Source organism: Lagopus muta, chromosome 1 (genome assembly GCF_023343835.1).
Source record: "Lagopus muta isolate bLagMut1 chromosome 1, bLagMut1 primary, whole genome shotgun sequence".
Lineage (NCBI taxonomy): Eukaryota > Metazoa > Chordata > Aves > Galliformes > Phasianidae > Lagopus > Lagopus muta.
Genome location: NC_064433.1, coordinates 64,954,431 through 64,972,770, shown reverse-complemented (window position 1 = coordinate 64,972,770; position 18,340 = coordinate 64,954,431). Strand labels below are relative to the sequence as shown.

Below are 18,340 nucleotides of genomic sequence, written 5' to 3'. Positions count from 1 at the left end.
ACTTCCTCTCGCCAGTCTTTTGCTACCTCAGTGCAGTGTCACTGCCCGCCTGCAGAAGTGGAAGCCTCCAGCACTCCAGCAAATACCCCTGGCCTGTTGCTGCAGAGGAGAGCCACACTCCTAGTGCTGCAACAAGTTCCATCAGGCAGATTTGCGTGCGTGCTCCCAAATATACCAAAAGCGAGAGTACCATCCTCTGCTTCTGCTAGGCACTTATTCCATCTTATTTCTTTTCTACAGTTCACTATTACTCTTTCTCTTTTACTCTCGCTGCATGTCTGACCTGAACTTTAGGAGGAAAATAACACATCTCATCTAGACTAGAAAGAAGCAGTTCAGGTCAGGTCAAGCTTAGCTAGCACAGATCCCCAGCTAACTGCAGCTCAAATGCAGCCCCAGTCAGAGCTCAGCTGGATAGCGTCGTGGCAACGGCATTATCCTCTGTATAAAGTGGGAAAAAGCCATGTAGTCAGATTGGCTGACTTGATCTAGCTCAGCTCACCCACACTGGGTGAGCACCCGCCTGGTTCCAGTCCAGCAAGGAGGTCCCCAGGTTAGTTGAACAAGTTACAAGAAATTGCTGGATAAAAAAAATCTGGCATTTTAGAGCTTTGTAACCTGGGAGCTGAGCTTCCTGTCAAGACAGTGAGAAGAATATTCTTAATAAAAAGCAAAACAACTTTTTTTTTTTCTCTCATTTTTGGAACTGCTGAGTTATTTTGGCTGAAAATTCCTTTTAATTTTTTTAATTTTTTTTTTTTTTTTTTAATGTCTGAAGCAATCACCCCAAATGGAAAATATAAGCCAAAGCTGAAATCATTTGGCAAAGCTAAAAACAGCTCAGAAGAATTTTAGGATGGAATGTGTTGAGCAACCTTCACTGCAGACACAACTCCCTGCTCCTTACTGCCAGCTTCCATACGCTGCAACCATAGCCAGGTGCTGTGGACTCTCTGCCAAAATCACAGCTCAGGGCAGGAACAGCCCCCAGATGACAAGGCACATCTCACCCCAAAGCCCCATGCCATATGCACTGCAGGAGCTCCTGACCTGGGGTAAGCCAAAGAGAGAGAGCCACGGACTTGAAGAAATGAGCAACAACTTCACATCTATGCCAATAAATAAAATCACAGGAAATTAATGAAGGTTATATGCTATCAATATCCCTGCTAGGAGGAAGAGCTTGACAACGCAGAAGGTTATTTCCAGGCCCAGGTTCTTAAAGAGCCATAAATATGTCAAGCCTTTTAAGAATGTCTTCTAAGAGAGAGTATCCAAATGTACATGAAATGCTGCACAGGATAAGCCAATATCAATTTGCTGAAAGGCAGCCCATCGGAGGACAGCCTGTTCTGGGCTCCGGGGTCTCCCTTGAAGCCACCTGATGCTGGATGCTGTAGAAAAAGGGCTTCTGAGCTCGACAGACACTGGCTGCAAGAAAGCACAGCAAAGCCCTTGGTATAAACTGTCCAGGAACAGCAGCTGAACACCAACACTGTGGCCAGGATTCAGTTTCTTGAACCCTATCTTTATTTGCAACATGTATATGACTGTCATAGTTTAGGACAAGGAATACGCTTCATCTTTACAGGTAATTATTAGCCTTGAGCAACTATAGCTTACAACCTCTGGAGGAAAAGATTTGCTTTGGTGAATTAAAATCACGGGGTTATTTCACCAGAAATGCAAGGAAGCACAATGCTAAAGAGATTAATAAGTAAATATGTTATCTTTTTCGCCTTTTAGCTCTGTGACACAAAGGCTTCTTTATAAAGACCCTTTATAAATATGAAATCACATTTCACAAGTTTACATGGTTGAGTTTTGAACAGAGAGGTATTGTGGGGTGCAAGCTACATACTCTGTATTAAGAAAAAAGGAATTAAAAAAAAAAATTGACCATAACCTGAGGCCTTGGCTCCAGCCAAGTGCCTGTTGTTATGAAAGCAAGGTGCTCCACACGATCTAATCATAGCACTAAACCTTGTTACAAGCCCTTTTACAGCTCCAATATCTGGGTTACATGGAAACACGCTGGAGAGCCTCCTTGTACTATGAAATAAATGTCATTCTGACTGGCATCCTCTCTTCCAGCAAGTAATTTCCCTCCGCTGATAAATCGATACAGCAAAAACAAATGAGAGTGCACAATGGGCACATTGAGGATTACGTTTTTATTCATGTCAGAGCCCCTGCAGCAGAGTTTTTTAAACACAATAGCAGAAAATGATGCACTTGAACAGAAGGGGGGGAGGGAGGGGAAGGAGAGAGTGCCTTAGAGAGGTAAAGAGAAGTAAAAGAGCAAGAAAGGAAGAAAAAGAGGAGGGAAAGAAGAAAAATAGTCCCAGTATTTAGAACAGAAGTCTGCGTTTGTAAACCTCTGAAGTTCAAGGTGGCTTTAAGTTCAGCTAGAATTTAGTTTGGCTCATTTTTACGTTCTTACCATTTGTTGTGTCTTTTCACATTTTGATCTTAATTATCAAAAGTTTTGTTTCAACTTCTTTCCACACCTTCTATCACAGCGGCTATGTTAATACAGAAGGGACACCACTTGCACTACCTACATCTATAACATACCATAATAAAATGGTCATGTCAGAAGGCCTACATTTGTAATAGCTGAGATGTAACTACAGGAAGATGAAGCAAAACATTCAGGCGGCAGGGTTTCAACTCAGGGAACTGATCCAGCATCCAATAGGGCTAGGAGATGCATTTCCAGTGAGTTATGGCAGGCTCTGACTCAGCCTGCAGGTAAACGAGACCCAGTCTGGTCACCTTTAATTAGACACACACAACTCTGAAACTCAAGGTTGGGATACTTTCCGCCTGCTGTAGCAACAGAGCAGAAGTGAGAAGATCTGAACTTGGTTTTTCCCTCAAGGCCTGAGGGTGCGATCGTGGGCCTACTGAGGTGCAAACCCAGGGGCAGGAGGCCAAGGAGTTGAGAGGCCACTTGGCAAGCCCAGACCTAAAGAGAAACTGGAGGGCAAAACAGGATGCCAGCAACATTTGTGCAACTCTCATGCTTCAGGCGCTTACCCACTGCCTGCAAAAGGTGAAATCCATGGCTTCAGAGACCTTGGAACCCAGAGCCAGGGGAGACCGTTGTGTTGGGTGCCCCACTTTACAGCTCAGTGTGACTTGAACAGGATTCAAGCGAGCGGCAAGAAAAATCCAGAGCTCACACAGCCCTTGTCCCTGAAGAGGCACCCTTAGCAAAGGCAAGTTTTCATTTCATCGCTATGTGCCACTGGGAACTGCACTGAGGTGACAAAACACTGCACATTTACTGCCACGTGGCTGCTGGTTTGTGGCCACTTCTCCTAGCGCCCTGGTCTAGATCTGAACCAGCAAACTCAAGGTGAGAGGCTGTTGTATCTCATTACCGGTTCCCCATGCTTCATTAAATTTGCATTTATTTGGTTCCCAGTGTTGGTGGTTCTTTCAATGACCAGCCAGGAATTACAGAGAAATGTGCCTCCTTTCTCCTTCCCCACGTGTTGGTTTTTTGGGGCTTTTTTCTTTTTTTTTTTTTTTTTTTTTAATTAACCGAAAGGCCATAACACAACAGCAACATAATGCAAAGTGAAATCCTTTTACAACCCTGGGATGGCCAAGATGTGTGCCCAATAAATGTAAGCAGACATGATATCCTTTATAATCACAGCAAGATGAAGATGTGAACTGAATAAATGCTTTAAAAACATCATAGCTTCTATTAGATGCAAAAGATTGAAGCGTTAGGCACCTTTTAGCTCAACTTTCATTTAATTTACTGCTTGCTGTACTGTAGTCTAAAGGGAGTGAAAAAATCCTCTCTCTAATTTTTTTTTCCTTTTCATGAGCTGACCAAGGAGATGAAATCTGGGTACTTTAATTACCATTCAGAGCCAAAGGCCTGGCCTTTGATATGGAAATCCCACTTCAACTCCAGCTTGCTGCTGCCTTTCCCTGTCCCCTTCTCCTTCCAATCTCCCAACATGAATTTTAAGCAGTCTTGTCAACACCTGACCGTGAAAGCTAACAGAAGCCTGTGCCGTTAAGTTGCTGCTGTCCGTTATTTTATTTTTTTTCTTCATTTTTATTATTTATTTTAAGAGGGAGCGACTGAGGGGAAGTGAGAACTCAGCCAAAGCCAAGTGACCAGATCTCGGCGCCTTTTCCCTCCTTGTCAGCGCGCAGCAAGGCCTGGGTGCATGCAGCAGCTCACATTAAAGGGTAAAAGAAAGAAAGGAGGGGGGGAACGGATGAAAGCTGTCATGTACAGTTACCCTGTTATTGTCATCTGCCTGCTGCATGACTCCCGGCTTTGCTATAATTATTAATTGCACTTGTCAACTGTCATTAATTCCTCTTTAGCATCCCTGTCTTGGAGTAATTAGACAGAACAGCCTCACTGCACTCATTGTTTTGAGAGGCCCCTGAAAGAGCCCAATGGGCTCTGCAGAGAGACAACCATCATTAATACAATAGAGCACCTTGGCTTTAACCCTTTGAAAGGCGCAGAATTCGAAGCCGTCAGCCCTCCTGTCTCCCAGGTTGGCTCTGCTGGAGCCCTGGCTCTCCCACCATGGAGGTTCCCAGCCCACTGCCCAGGAGCAGCCCTAGGGTGCTGCCCTATAGGCATCCCAATGGAGATGTGCAGTGAGGCAGGAGCTCGGAAAGATGCAGAGCACTGTTCTTACAGATACTGCTGAAACCTGCCTGTGAGACCCAAAAGCCCAGCTTCACTGGTACTGCCCTCGTTGCTTACCTAGCCCTACACCTCCAGTGATACTCCCCTTGACTGCATGGTGCAATACCTCTGTCCTGAAATTTTCCCAAACCCAGTAATCACCACCGCGGCGTCACAAGTATAAGTAACAACATCAGCCTGGTTTATCCTTGGCTTTTTCTTAGCATCTGCACCAGACAATGCATGGCAGGGAGCAGACTGTTTAGTAGCTCAAATTTTCAGCTACAGAAAGAACACAAGCTTGTGTATGTGGAAAAAAATGCAGTAAAGAAGGTGTAATTCTGATTATGGGCAAGGGACAAGCAATCAACTGATCATACGATAGTCTATCCGTGTCACCAATCATGACAGCTCCTTACGTTGGAAACATAAAGCTGCTGCTGGAAAATAAAACTAAATATCAACAGAAAAATAAAACAACAAAACAGCAACAACAAGAACAATAAAAAGAAAAGGAATTCAAATTCCTTTGCCTCTGATACAGCAGGGGGTAGAGATTAAATGGGAAGAACAGGAGTGACTTGTTGCTTGTAGCAGGAAAATAACTGCAATTCTACTGCACAGGTTTACCAAACTCTGTTCCTCCACTTCCACTCTCTTTTCTAATCTTTCTAGACTCCAATGCTGGAATTCAATGTTCTTAAATTAAAAAGATAAACCATCTAGACAACTGCTAGGTTTAATTTCATGGTTGCATGGGGAGATGCTGAGGAGGTACAGGGCCACCATACAGACCTGTCTACAGGTTTAGAGAGACAAAGCTGCAAAACATGCTTTTTGGGGACCACTAGGGAATAGAGGAAGCACAGATTTTTACTGTGAAAACCCAGGAAAGACTTATATTCAAAGTAGGCAAACAGTTTAGCAAAACTCAATGACACCAAGCAACATCTTCAGCAGCAGTATTTCTTAATTTATTTTAATTAGAAACTATATTTTCCTTAATTTAATCTGAAATCCAGACTACTGGGGAAAAAAAAAAAACATACCAGGATTTTTTTTTCTCCTTGTCTGCTAGCCTATCGCAACAAGACAACTTTGTGAAAAGATTTTTTGCCTCTTTCAAGCTTACCCAAGCTTATTGAGACCATCAAAGCCACAAAGTAATGAAACAAATATATTCTAAAAGAGAGTTTCAAGTCATAAAATGTTACAGAATTTTATATGGAGCTTCACCTTTTTTGGATTTGGCTTAGTATCTTGTGATTTACTGAAATAACAGAGAGCTTTGTATAAAGCCATGTGGGATATATTTATAGTACATATAGAACCAGAAAAATCTTTCATAAGCATATGCATCAGATTTTTGGCACTGTGCATCTTGCATTAGAAGTAAGAATTTGGCCATAGATCTGATCAGCAAACATTTCTTTGCCTGTCCCTATTGTGGCTACAATCAACTAATGCAAAAAATTATTAGAGCGAGATTTTCCAAACAGACTCCAGTTCAGCTATTTGTTAAATATCACCACTGATAAAATATTTTCCTTGCTTTCTTAAATGTTGATTTCAGACTCTCTCAAATTTGGCTTTTTTTTTTTTCCCCAGTGAAAAGGTTTGCTAACTCACCTTTACGTTGCACATAAGACCAACCTTACCCAAGGCCAGATTTAATCCAGCACAAGCACATTATTACAAATTCCCGGATGACAGGTGACACTCATTGCTTATGGAACTAAACCAATTTTATTTTTCCCTGCTAATGCCAGATATCTTGCTTTCAGCTCTTTATGTGACTGTGGGACGTACACAAAACAATCCTGAGTGTGGGCAGTGAAAGCACTCAGTGAGAAAGCCGCCTGAACTCCCTGGTAGTTTCAGGGAGTTGAGTAAGATCCGCTGAAACTCTGGGGATCCCAATAGAAGCTATGGCACTAGCTCCAATTATTTCAAAAAGGTAAAAGAAAAAAAAGTGGTTGACTACCATTTCAGTGAGAATTCACGTGCTTTCTTCTGCAAAAGTCTGTCACCAGTATTTTGATGCACAGTTGGGAAGTTTTGCCAATTTAAAGAGCTGCTCACTGAGTTGTACTTCTATCAAAGGGATTCAGCCGCAAATCCATGCTTTCCTCTAACTGTTAATGCCTGACCCCTGTGCTGCATATATTCCCAAGTCACTCTGAGCCCACATTTTCTCCTCCCCCCTCTTAACAGATCACAGTAGCTAAAAAAGCAATTAACAGGAGTAAGGCACACACAGCGAGTGTGCAACCTTAAAACTACACCCATACCATAGGAGACAGTCAATTCTCTGTTTCGGTTTCTCCAAGGAAGAGTGTTCAGGTGATGATTACCCAACAAGCTAAGTGTCCAGCTGCTATCTCAGCCCATTTTGAATGCTTTTCTTTCCCCCAAGGCAAACTAAAGCCCAAGATTAAAACCTCCCTCCCAAACGGATTAAAAACCCGGTTAAATGACCATCTTTGAGGTCATTACAGCAATAAGTAATATCTCCATACACACATATTCTATATACATATATATATAAAATAACCCTCAGACAATCCTTCTCTAGAGGATTACTTCACCACTTTTGACTTCAGAGAGATTGAAACTGATGCTCCCAAGCAAGCGGCTTTAACTTAAATCAAAACTCACCTCTCAGCCAATCAGAAATAGCCTTTTTCAAAAACTTATATTTCCTAATAGTTATATGGGCCTTAATCCTCTTGGAAACAGTTTTAGGTCATTATTCTGGGAGTTATTAGGTTGGAAAACAGCTTCTAGGCAAATGATGCTATTCACAAACCTTTTACACCAGAAATAATGGTTGGATTATTTCTGCCTCAAAAGTAGTCTGGAGGTCTGATTTCTGATTTTCTTTATCTCTGGAGTTCCTGAGAAAAGACAGTGCTACTTGCTCTTAAATAATAATTATAAACAACTTAAACACATAGAAGTAATTCTATAAGGATTAAAATGGCAGTAATGGCAGCGAGTTTGGATTTTAAGACATTATTTTTTATTTGGACCTATCTCCCAACTTCCATTCCTCACATGTGCTTCCAGGGGGACCTGAACACTGTGATGTCTTCCCAAAATACCAGTTTCAAAGGCCTTTCACAGATCCTTAGTTTCTTTCCTTCATGTCTTCTAAGTGGTATTGCTTTCCTACAGCCACCAGGGTCTCACAGCAATAGAGAAAAATTAAAAACGTGCTGTTTCTTGCACAACTGTTGAGAGAAGGGTGACTCTGGTCTGGGAATATATCTGTTTTCAGGACCCCTTTATGTCCCCAGCAGAACTTAGACTTTGCCTTCAGCTGCCAATGCTCTGCCAGTAAGCCGAGCACAGAATTAGCAGGGAGCTGAGCAGACAGAATCAGGCAATCAAAGCATTCCTGTATTTTCAAATCCAAAAATTACCCAATTCAGTTTTTCAATTTTTCTACCCTTGGGCATAGGGATTGAAAATATGGAATTCATACTTCCCCCTCCCAAGACTGCTTCCATTTTCTCTGAAAAAAAGTGTGTATATATATATATATATATATATATTCATTTCTTTGTTTATTTATATTATAATGTTACACATGGATTTTCACTAACACTTCTTAAAATATCATTAACAACAGAAGCTGACCTCCTTGTCATATAGGTTTTTCCTTTTCTGTAAACTGCTTCAACTCTTGCACAAAAAAAAAAATCTCCAAGAATCCCCATCATGATCAGACCAGTTCTGCAATCCTTCTACCAGGTCTAGACCTTGTGCATACACATAACAGTCCACAATACTCCAGTCTGCACCTTCACAAGCCCTTTCAGAAGTCCCTCTACATCTCCTCTCCTGTTTTTGGGAATGATGCAGTGCACACAGACATCTAGAGGATCTAGTCCCAAAGTTTTAATATGCCTGATTCTTCAATATGGCTTTAACTATGTAAAAAGGAAGAGTGAAAACAAAAATAAAACGTAAAATGTAATAATAAAAATACAAAAGAAAGAAGGGTGCAGACTCTTCAGCGGGGTCTGTCGTGATAGAAAGGAAAATGGTTTCAAACTATAAGAGGAGAGATTTAAACTGGATATAATGAAGAAGTTTTTAATGATGACAGTAGTAAAGCACTGGCACAGGTTGCCCAGAGAGGTGATGGATGCTCCTCCGTGGAGACACTCAAGGTCAGGTTAGACCAGGCTCTGAGAAACCTGATTGAGCTTGTAGATGTCCCTGTTCACTGCAGGGGAGTTGGACTAAATGGCCTTTAAGGGTCCCTTCCAACTCAAATGACCCTCTAATTTTTTGAAATACAATAACAACCTCTAGAGCTACTGTAAAAGTACAGGTTTTCTTGAATTGTTGTCCACTCCTCCATTTTGTAGGGTAAGTCATATATAGAACAAAAAAACCCACCACTAACAAGACACATTAATTGATGTTACACTGCAAATTGTTCCCTTTGCGTAAGTCAAACACTGAAATCCCACGGGTGAATTTTGACTGAAAAATGACCTCAGGATTTAGCCCCCTGCCTCTTTTACATACAGCTGTATATGCAAGTCAAGTACCCACAGTCTCATTTTCCTCAAAGAAAATAATTGAATTAAAAACTTAACTGTTGGTAAATTGATGTCCATTAATTCTTACCCTCAAGATGGCAATTCTATTCTTTGCAGAACAAAGGAGTCACAGTGTGAGGTAAAACTTCAGCATCACAGAAAACACAAGCACAATAAGGGAGCAGCAGCATCTCTCGGTAAATACTTCACAAAGGAAGTGATATCACACAATCTGGTGGCCAAAAGATTCACTGGTATCACTTTCTAAAGTATATTAAAAATATATTAATTTGCCTAGATGGCAGCTTCATCATCATTGCCCAGGAAAAATCCAAAACCTACAAGGAAAGGCCTTTTGAGGTAATTGAAAGTTAAAGAGATGAAACATAATTAAAAAGAAGAAGAGGAAAAAGAATTGTTGCATTTGTTCTCCTCAGTTATATTAAGAATAAAAACAAAACTAATGTAATAAGGTATCCCAGCAGTTCAAATCTTCTAATTTATGTAGAATGGATTATTACTTAGACAATCTGACCCTGGGCAAAACTTCCTCAGTTGAGAAGATTTACAATCTAATTATGCAGGAAGTTCTGCTGAGACAGTTTGGGTGCAGTGGTCTTCTATTACATTAAGCTGAGCGAAAATTGCTGCTTCTTCGCTTGCTTGGTGTTCCAAGCACTCATATGAAAACAGAGAATCCTTCATTCACATCCTTTATTTCCCTTTAGTTTTTCTCACCATTACTGCACGCAGTAACACTCATTCTCAACCACAAACAGCAGCGATGGGATTATGCTGTTAATGGCAAGCTACGAGTTGCCTTTCAGGCTTTTGCTTTGGCCCCCATTTAGTGAACTGACTTTAAAAAGGACCATCAAAATGCTTTTCATAATTTTTACAATGATAGTTGCTGGGTTATTTCTCCCCTCCCTCACCGCAAATGCCCCTCTAGAAAGCCTGAAGCTGAAATCTGTTTCTGTACTCTTTCATCCTGCACACACAAAACTAGTTTATTTTTGTAGGGTGGCTCAGAGATGTTTTGCTCCCGTCTCAGACACCTGAATATTTTTAGCGATTTCATTAGATCAAAAAAAGATCTCTCAACACATACAAAATCAGTCAGAGATTTATAAACCCGCAGAGGAGAAGACGGGAAACTTGAGCCCAACAGATAATCCAAAGTGTCTTTTTCCCTAGATATATTACAGTGCACCAATACAGTTGAATATATAGACATGTCCTATTTTAACATAGCTGGAGAAATTGGTGCCTTTTTTTTTCTTTATAGTAAGTGTTTTGATTTCAAAAGGTCAATGGATCATGTCACGGCTTTCAGTCTTGGTAATTATCATGTGTAGTAATGCACATTTTTATCTACAGGTGGCAGACCTTTTAAAATCATCTTCAATCAAATTTATTATGATTTTTTTGTTGATAACCCCACCCACATCAAAAAGTAAGGATCTGCAGCTTAACGTTCTAATTAATGCCATTCGGTTTAGAGGACAAATTTGTCAACAAAGTGGCTCATTCTCAAAGGCTGGTGACCCCTTCTCAGAATGAAAGCCTTAAAAAAACCGATCATTTGCTCAGTACGTGGAGAGCTTACATTATTTAAAATTGTTCAGCAACTCAGCAAAGAATTACTTTTTTTTCCCTCTCAAGAAGAAGTTTTACTTCCTTGATTATTAATCATTGGTTGGTAAATTAGCGATTTCTTCTTTGATAATACTACTTAGGAGAGGAAGAAATACATGAATGTCACAACTGACTTCTGACAGTTAGAAAAGTGAATCACAAAACTTTTTGGTGTTAAATCGCTCATTTTAAAATGCCACAACTTGGATTGTCACCTCAGGTACATGCCGTAGGCCCCACTACAAAACATAAAACTAGTGATTTACACCAGAATATTATCAGTTATTCTCACAAACCCACCATTTGGAGTTAATTACAAATTTTGACCCAACAAGAACCACGAACAGCCCTCTGCATGTGGACAAATTATGCAAGAACATGTGACTATGACAGCAACATGATCAGACTAGGTGAAGCCTAACCCTGGGATAATCTCCCTGCACTCAGAAGCACTTCACACGTTCCACTCTTCCTGACAGCAAGATAAAGAACAACAAAACAAAACCAAAACACACCCTAAGGAGGTTCTTGACCATCAACCCATAATTCTGCAAATATTTACTATTCATGGCAGCCAGGTAAAGCACAGACTACTACGGGATCAAGATGATGTTCTAACTGTGGAATTACCTGGAGCTCCTGTCAGGCCAACAGTAACATTTTACTGAATTCTCTTCCACCCACTCTCCCTAACTGAAAGGTATGTCATTTTATAAAGCATTTCTAAAAAATCTAGTGCTTATATGTCTACTTAGGCATCAAGACCAATGTTTTATATATACATATACATATATACACACACAAACATACATACGCAAAAATTTATAATAATGTAGGGATTCTTTTTTTTTTTTTAATCTCACCAGTAAATTTCTATGTGATACTCAACTCCGCTAAATCTTTCAAAATTATATTTTTTGAATACATTCAAATAGAATGACAGCCCTTGCTTGAATGAGTAACAGTACAGATAAACTTCAGGCATCTATACTTGAAATACACATCATGAGGAACAGTCTTTCTCATTTATAGATATGCCCACTCCTCCCCAGTCCGAAAAAGTGGGTGAGAAAAATTGTGTACGCTCATGTCTTTTGTGGTAACCTAGGAACCCCTCTCCTTTTTTTTTTCCCCACAAGCTCTACCTTCACACCCATCTTCCATATTGCTAGCCCTCCAGAGGAATTGCAGTATGTCTCTGTAGGATTTTGTTTTCCTACCCGATGCAGAGGAGTTCAGGTTATTTTCAGTCTTCGGAAGCTTACAAACAGGATCAAACAGGAACCCGGTCATCAGCAAGAGGAAGGCTAGAAAAATAAAAGCAAATGCATATCAACAATTTTATTTTAAAAAGAAAATGCATCCAAAACATGAAACAAAAGCCTGGGCTCTGCTAGACTTCCCCCTCCTCATTCCTTTTTGTTTAGTTTGCGAGCTCTTTTTTGCAGAACAGAGACTGGTGTAAATTAATGTGTGACCCAAAATATATCACATGTAAAAGCTGCCATAGAAATATGTAATAGCAAAAGGGAAAAAAAAAAGAAAGAAAAGAAAACTAGACATTATTAGAACTCAAGTGGCACCTCTTCTCATGATAAATCAATACGAAGCTCAAACTAGGAGGAAGACAGAATTACATATTCCTGTTCTTCTGAAGTGTTTAAATACCTAACCAACACTTGCTGATTCTGTTTTTATATCACCAGTATAAGATGCCTGCATGATTAGACTGTTTTGCATGGTTAGCGATGCAAGGATGAGACTGGGAGCTCAAAGTCCTCTGCATTTGCCTTTACTTTGAGCTGTCACTCAGTGGCTAGGAGGTTATTCACACACTATGGGTTACTCACACACTATGGGTTTCTGAGTCACACTTGAGCTTCCTGAGATGGCATCTTCCCCAAGTGCAACTGAAAGGCCAACACTTCAACCACTAAAGCTGGGTAGTGTGACATCCCAAACCCCACCTCATCCCCACCTCAGATGCGCAGTGCACCCCAGATGACTCCAAGCACCTGCCGTAGCTGTGGCTGCTGCTGTTTTATTCTCAGTTTGTTCAAGGCAGAAGAAAGGACACAGACCTCCCAAGTGCACATCAGAACAGGGGTTTGAAAATAGAGACTACTTGGAACTGCTGCTATTTAACCAGATGACAAGAACATATTCACACCAGCCACTCTGAGACCATCTTTGCGACCAAAAAGCATTCACATGACCAAGTCCACCCCACATACCACCTCAGGAGGCCAGGGCAGGGCAGTCAGGGCTTGCATTCTGAAGCCATCTTATAATTATGTATTAATATCAATCTAGTCTAACTGAAAGAGCAGTTTTGGAATAAAAAACATTGATGAATAAAGTTTAAAAAAAAGGAAAAAAAAAAAACCAAACGTCCAGAAACCCACAACCAAATTGTGAAGTCAGTAACCATATCTAAACCCAAGCACTTTCTTCTCTATTGTTTTAAATGCATGTAATTACTTTGCCAACCCTACAGCTCCAATGGCACTCAGGGAACACAAGAGGCACCAAGGGTAGATTAGTGGAAGAGGTTTCAAAAGATTCCTTGTTCAGTGCTGACTTCTCCACGCAGGAAGACTTTCTGAAGATAAACCTCCATTTCCTATTTTGTTTATGAGCAGTCAGGCGAGCAAAACAAAAATGTTTTCTCAATGTTTTGCACAGAAGTTTCCTCAAACATGAATTTTGCTCTTGGTAAGATGAGTATCTCTATGGGCTTTTCAAATAAATTATATTAAAGAAGAGGGAGAAAAAAAAAATCAGTCCTCAGTGAAGATAAGTCAGCAAAATTTTCTTTGAAAATAAATAATAATATATATTTAAAAAAAAAAACACGAAGGATCTGCAGGACCTACCAGATAGCAGGCCCTACCAGCACCTCAAAGTACCAAAAGTAGGCCTAAGCACCTCAGCAGGCACAGCTATGACAAAAAACCAAGTAGTCATAACAACTACTACCACTTTAACTGTAGAAACAGTAATAATGTCCTGAGCTAGAATTTCAGACACAGCCAGGTTAGTTGATAACAGTGTGGGTCCCCCATTTCTTTCCACACAATGCACTTAAGAATATTCTACTTGTTAATTTTATCTATGTAAATATATCTAGTTTTATCAAAAACCCATACTTCAAAGGGGTTATTTTATGACTGTTCAAAAAGAGAAAGTAAAACTGAGGCTAATGACAGGCTGTGAGCCTTGATGTACAGCCAAAGAGTTTTTACAGGGCCAGAGCTGGGGATATCTGTATGGGAAAGGACCCTTTGTGGGGGGGAAAAAACCCACAAACTTGGAATAAGCCAATAAGATCAATTTAAGTAGTAATAAAAATCTGTTCATAGTGGTAAAAATACCATCTAATTATAGCAGTTTATTAACAAGAAGACAATGCAGTCTCCAAATGCTTACAGAGATTTCAGAAACTTTGGTTGTTGATTATGGTTCTGAGTGGAGTGACAAAACCAGCAAAAAGAGGATCTGTCACCATACAGAGAAAGCTATGTCCTACTCTGCAATTAATTTTCATTTCACCGTAACTGTGGTTTCCGTAGGACACATCCAGGAAGATGTATACTTCCAACCATTCCTTTGACTTTCTCTCTGTTTCCATAACACATCTGACTGTACCTTTGTTTCTGCAGCATGGTTTGGGGACTGTTATCTTGGGATGACTGCAAGAGCAGCATTCCAGAAAGAGGCAAGAGCTCTGTGCACAGGAGTTAAATGCACCAAGAAACACAAACAGGAGACACAAGAACTGTCCTGGTACAAGGGAAAACTGTTGGCATGAAGAAAACTAGAACAGAAGCACACATTCTCAACAAAGTCTTCTGTCATGGTTTTACAGTGTACTATATTATATACTCTGTAATATATCCTATACTGTGTTTTATCTTCCATATTATGTACTATTCATTTTTAGCAAAAAACAACAACAAAAAACAACAACTGTTCCTGAACTTGGATAGTGATGAAAACAACAGACTTGACACAGCCTTCAAGGCTTGTGCCTCCAAGCCCAACCACAAGAGATGCAGCTGGCAGATTTCTGTGTCCTGTTCACCTCCTTGCAGCTTTACTGAAGCCATCAGGAAGATGCCACTGAAGAACCAATGTTGTGGTGGCTTTCCTGCAATGATGAGCCTAGCTTGTGATAGGTCTTTAGGAAGCAGATAGAGCAAAGATCTCTGATCTGCCCTTTTCCCAGCACAAGATAACAGCAGGAGTTTCCGAAAGCAGGAGCTGGAGGCAGGCAGTCCTACACTGATAACGGGTGGGATCTCATCTTATGTACCATACCCTCATCTACATAGTCAGTCTGGTTATCTCATCATCTAACAGAGAACTTCAGAAATAAAATACTGCCATCACAGACACTACTGGATATTACTCAGGGGTAAAAAAATCAAATGTCCAGCCCATCACACAAAGGCACAGAAAATACAACCAATTACAGTTACTGTGACTCACTTCTCTCCAAGTTTCACCTGTGGGGTGGATAAACCTGCTTCCAGTTATGTATGGTGTAGCACACTACAGAGAGCAGAACAAGAGAAACACAGGGGCTTTAGCATGCACTTTCATTTTCACATGAACTTCCTGAGGTTGAAATCTATTAGGGGAGAAGCACAAGATTTTTGCTACAGCTCCTGAGCAACCTTTTAGCAAACAAGGCCTTCAGTATCTTGAGTTATAATCTGGCAAATTCTAGTGATGCAAACGTGGAAGAATCATAGGCTGACTTCAGTCACTGTACCTACTCCAAACCAAAATGGTCAAAACTGGTTTAAGTAGAGTGAGTTTGTGGGTTGTTTTTGTGTTTGCGTGTGTTGATAGTGGTTTATTTTTTCCCAGGTTTTGTTACTATTTTTCTTAAGTTACATTTCTGTTAGAAAAATACCACCAGCAAGCTTGTGCAACATTACCTCCTCAGTACTTACTACCTGTTACCTGTTCGTACGGCTGAGGAATAAGAGAAGTCTAGAGGGTTTTTTTTTTTGTTTTTTTGTTTTGTTTTGTTTTTTTTAATCTATTTGCCAACCAGAGTCATTTATCCCCTATTAGATAAAGTATAATAGACTATACCGAAAGGGTCACTGGCCTTCCATTTAATGATATTGCCGGCACCAATCTACATTTTCCCGACAGTGTCCCTCAACACAGAATAAATGGCTGATCTCTTCACAATAACAGCTGATTTCTATTTATTAAGCTAAAAAGGTCACCATTTTCTACGGCTGGGCCGCCCTGCACTATTGATAATTTTATGCATAAACAAATGGCAAATTTGTGCCACATAAATATGCATTAGCAATTACTTTTTCCTCGGGCAACGCTCGCCGCATGCAAATGTGTCCCTCACAGGGCCTGGTGGCTTTTGTTTTAGCTCTTGAAAAGCTAAACAAAAGAGCACAATAAACAGTTTAAAAATTGCCAATCAATAGGAGATGTAAATGCAAAGGTAAATGGCAAGAAACTTGCCCGAACAAATGAAACCAAACTAAAAAAAAAAAAAAATCATGAGGGAAAAAAAAATAATCAGTAATGTGTTCCTGATGCACTCAGTATCTTCAACTCCGCATTTTATCTCTTTTCTTTTTGCTCTAGAGATGGCTAGGATACTCTTTGCTCTGCAACAGTCAGACTGGTCCTCATGGAGACACCAGATGGGACTGCACACAATATAGGCACGAGTCAGGCAAGCTTTAGGCAACACACGTCCAAAGGAAGGAGGCAAAAGAAATAGTAAATCTGAGAAAAGTCCGAGTGGCCCATTGGTTTAGCTTTCTGTGAGTTTACATTTCCACAGATGATTTTTTAAAAGCTACACATGAAAGAATCACCAAGAAAACATATCCTGCAAACATTAATTTGTGATTTTTCTACTGGAAGTGCCCTGAAAATACCAAATTATCAGTGCCTACATACAATTGTCTGTAGTAGCAGCCTAATGAATGTTGTCACTTGAGAAAGTTGAACTACATATAATTTTCTTTACCCTTAGGATAGAAAGCTTGATTTTCCCTTGTCTTATCGTTGGACTACTCATTTCAGACAGCAAACCATGGCTGCATATAAGATGTGGGATAATGGAAAAATCAGACCCAGGCACTAAATTGGTATGAACGTGGAAACCAAAACCGACAATTTTAGGAGAACTGATGATTGCTTTGAATTTTCCCCTTCAACAGAGAAGCTTCAGTGCTTCAGAGAACCAAATGTGACACATACCGTGATTATTATCGTTTGTAGACAGGCTATTACACATGGACAAAGAAACCAGTTCCGTAATTCAGTAACAACACGTTGTGTGACAACACAAGCTAAGGACAGCTGCTTGACCCACTGAAGTGACCAGCTTTCTTTTTACTTTACTTTCTGAGGCAGTAACTCTGCTTTTCACAGCTAGGAGAGGGAAATGAAGATAGGCATGAAATACAGTAAATAAAGTTGTACTTCATCCTACAAACATTTATGACAAACTTAAAACACAGGAGCTTATCTTTTAGTGAAAACTAATTATTTCAACAGAAATTAAAGAGGTTAATCATATGCTTCAAGTGGTTTGCCATATAAGGGCCATAATATAACAGTATAAACCATGTATAGACATTTCGAAGATACTAGCATCCAATGTTTTTAATACATATTTTAATGAAGGGGAATGTTATTGTTGACATAAAAATTCAGCAACTTTCCTAAATTTTTCCCTACCCAATCACTTCCATAGAACAAAAACTTCTGTAAAATCAGTCCTATGACTTATGCAAATCAATTAACTGACAAATGTATTTTTTCCAATTAACTGAGATAACTTCTTGCTTTTCACTCTGCTTGTTTTGTGGCTCACACGGTTTTATAACAACTCTTTAGACTAGAATGTTTTATTCTGATAGAAACAGATGCAGGTCATAGCAACAATAGTACCAGTAATTGGTTTTAACCATGCTCATTCCAAGAGCTCTCCTGCAAATGGTCAAGTATGGGTGAAGCTACATCAAGCACAGGATGAAATATGTCCTCACAAAACAAAAGTCCTCATTTTAGGCTTTTAGCCAACAGCACTCCCACATCAAAAACAACCTTCAGCCACAAATCTGTACATTTCAGTTTCTCTAAATTACAACTGATAATTATTAAAACATGGTAAACTGTGAGATACATAAAATCTCCATGCCATCAATCCTTTTCTGCTCTATTTTTTTCTATTAGCATACACAGAAAGTGAATATTGACAGCACCTCCTGCTTTAGGTAAGCAAGCCAAGGTAGATTTCCAGCAGCTGCACACCCTTATCAGACAGCATCCTCAGCTAAGTCACAGCTGCTCTCAGCAACCAGCCTTGGAGCTGCTGGGCAGCTTCTACTTAAACAGACCCTTGCAGTCAAGGGGTATCCACCTGACCATGTACACACTGCAAATACCAAAGACTTCAGAAATAACACGC

General features: G+C 40.1%; 1 protein-coding gene across 8 annotated transcripts in view; it reads right to left on the bottom strand.

The window, feature by feature from the left end:
• SOX5 (SRY-box transcription factor 5) overlaps positions 1-18,340 on the bottom strand; it is a 637,312-nt gene that overhangs the window by 471,640 nt on the left and 147,332 nt on the right. For all 8 annotated transcript variants that reach the window (XM_048933367.1, XM_048933363.1, XM_048933368.1 and 5 more), the window contains one exon: positions 12,093-12,179. The gene's annotated coding sequence lies outside the window, so the exon portion shown is untranslated. The remainder of the gene's footprint in view (positions 1-12,092; positions 12,180-18,340) is intronic.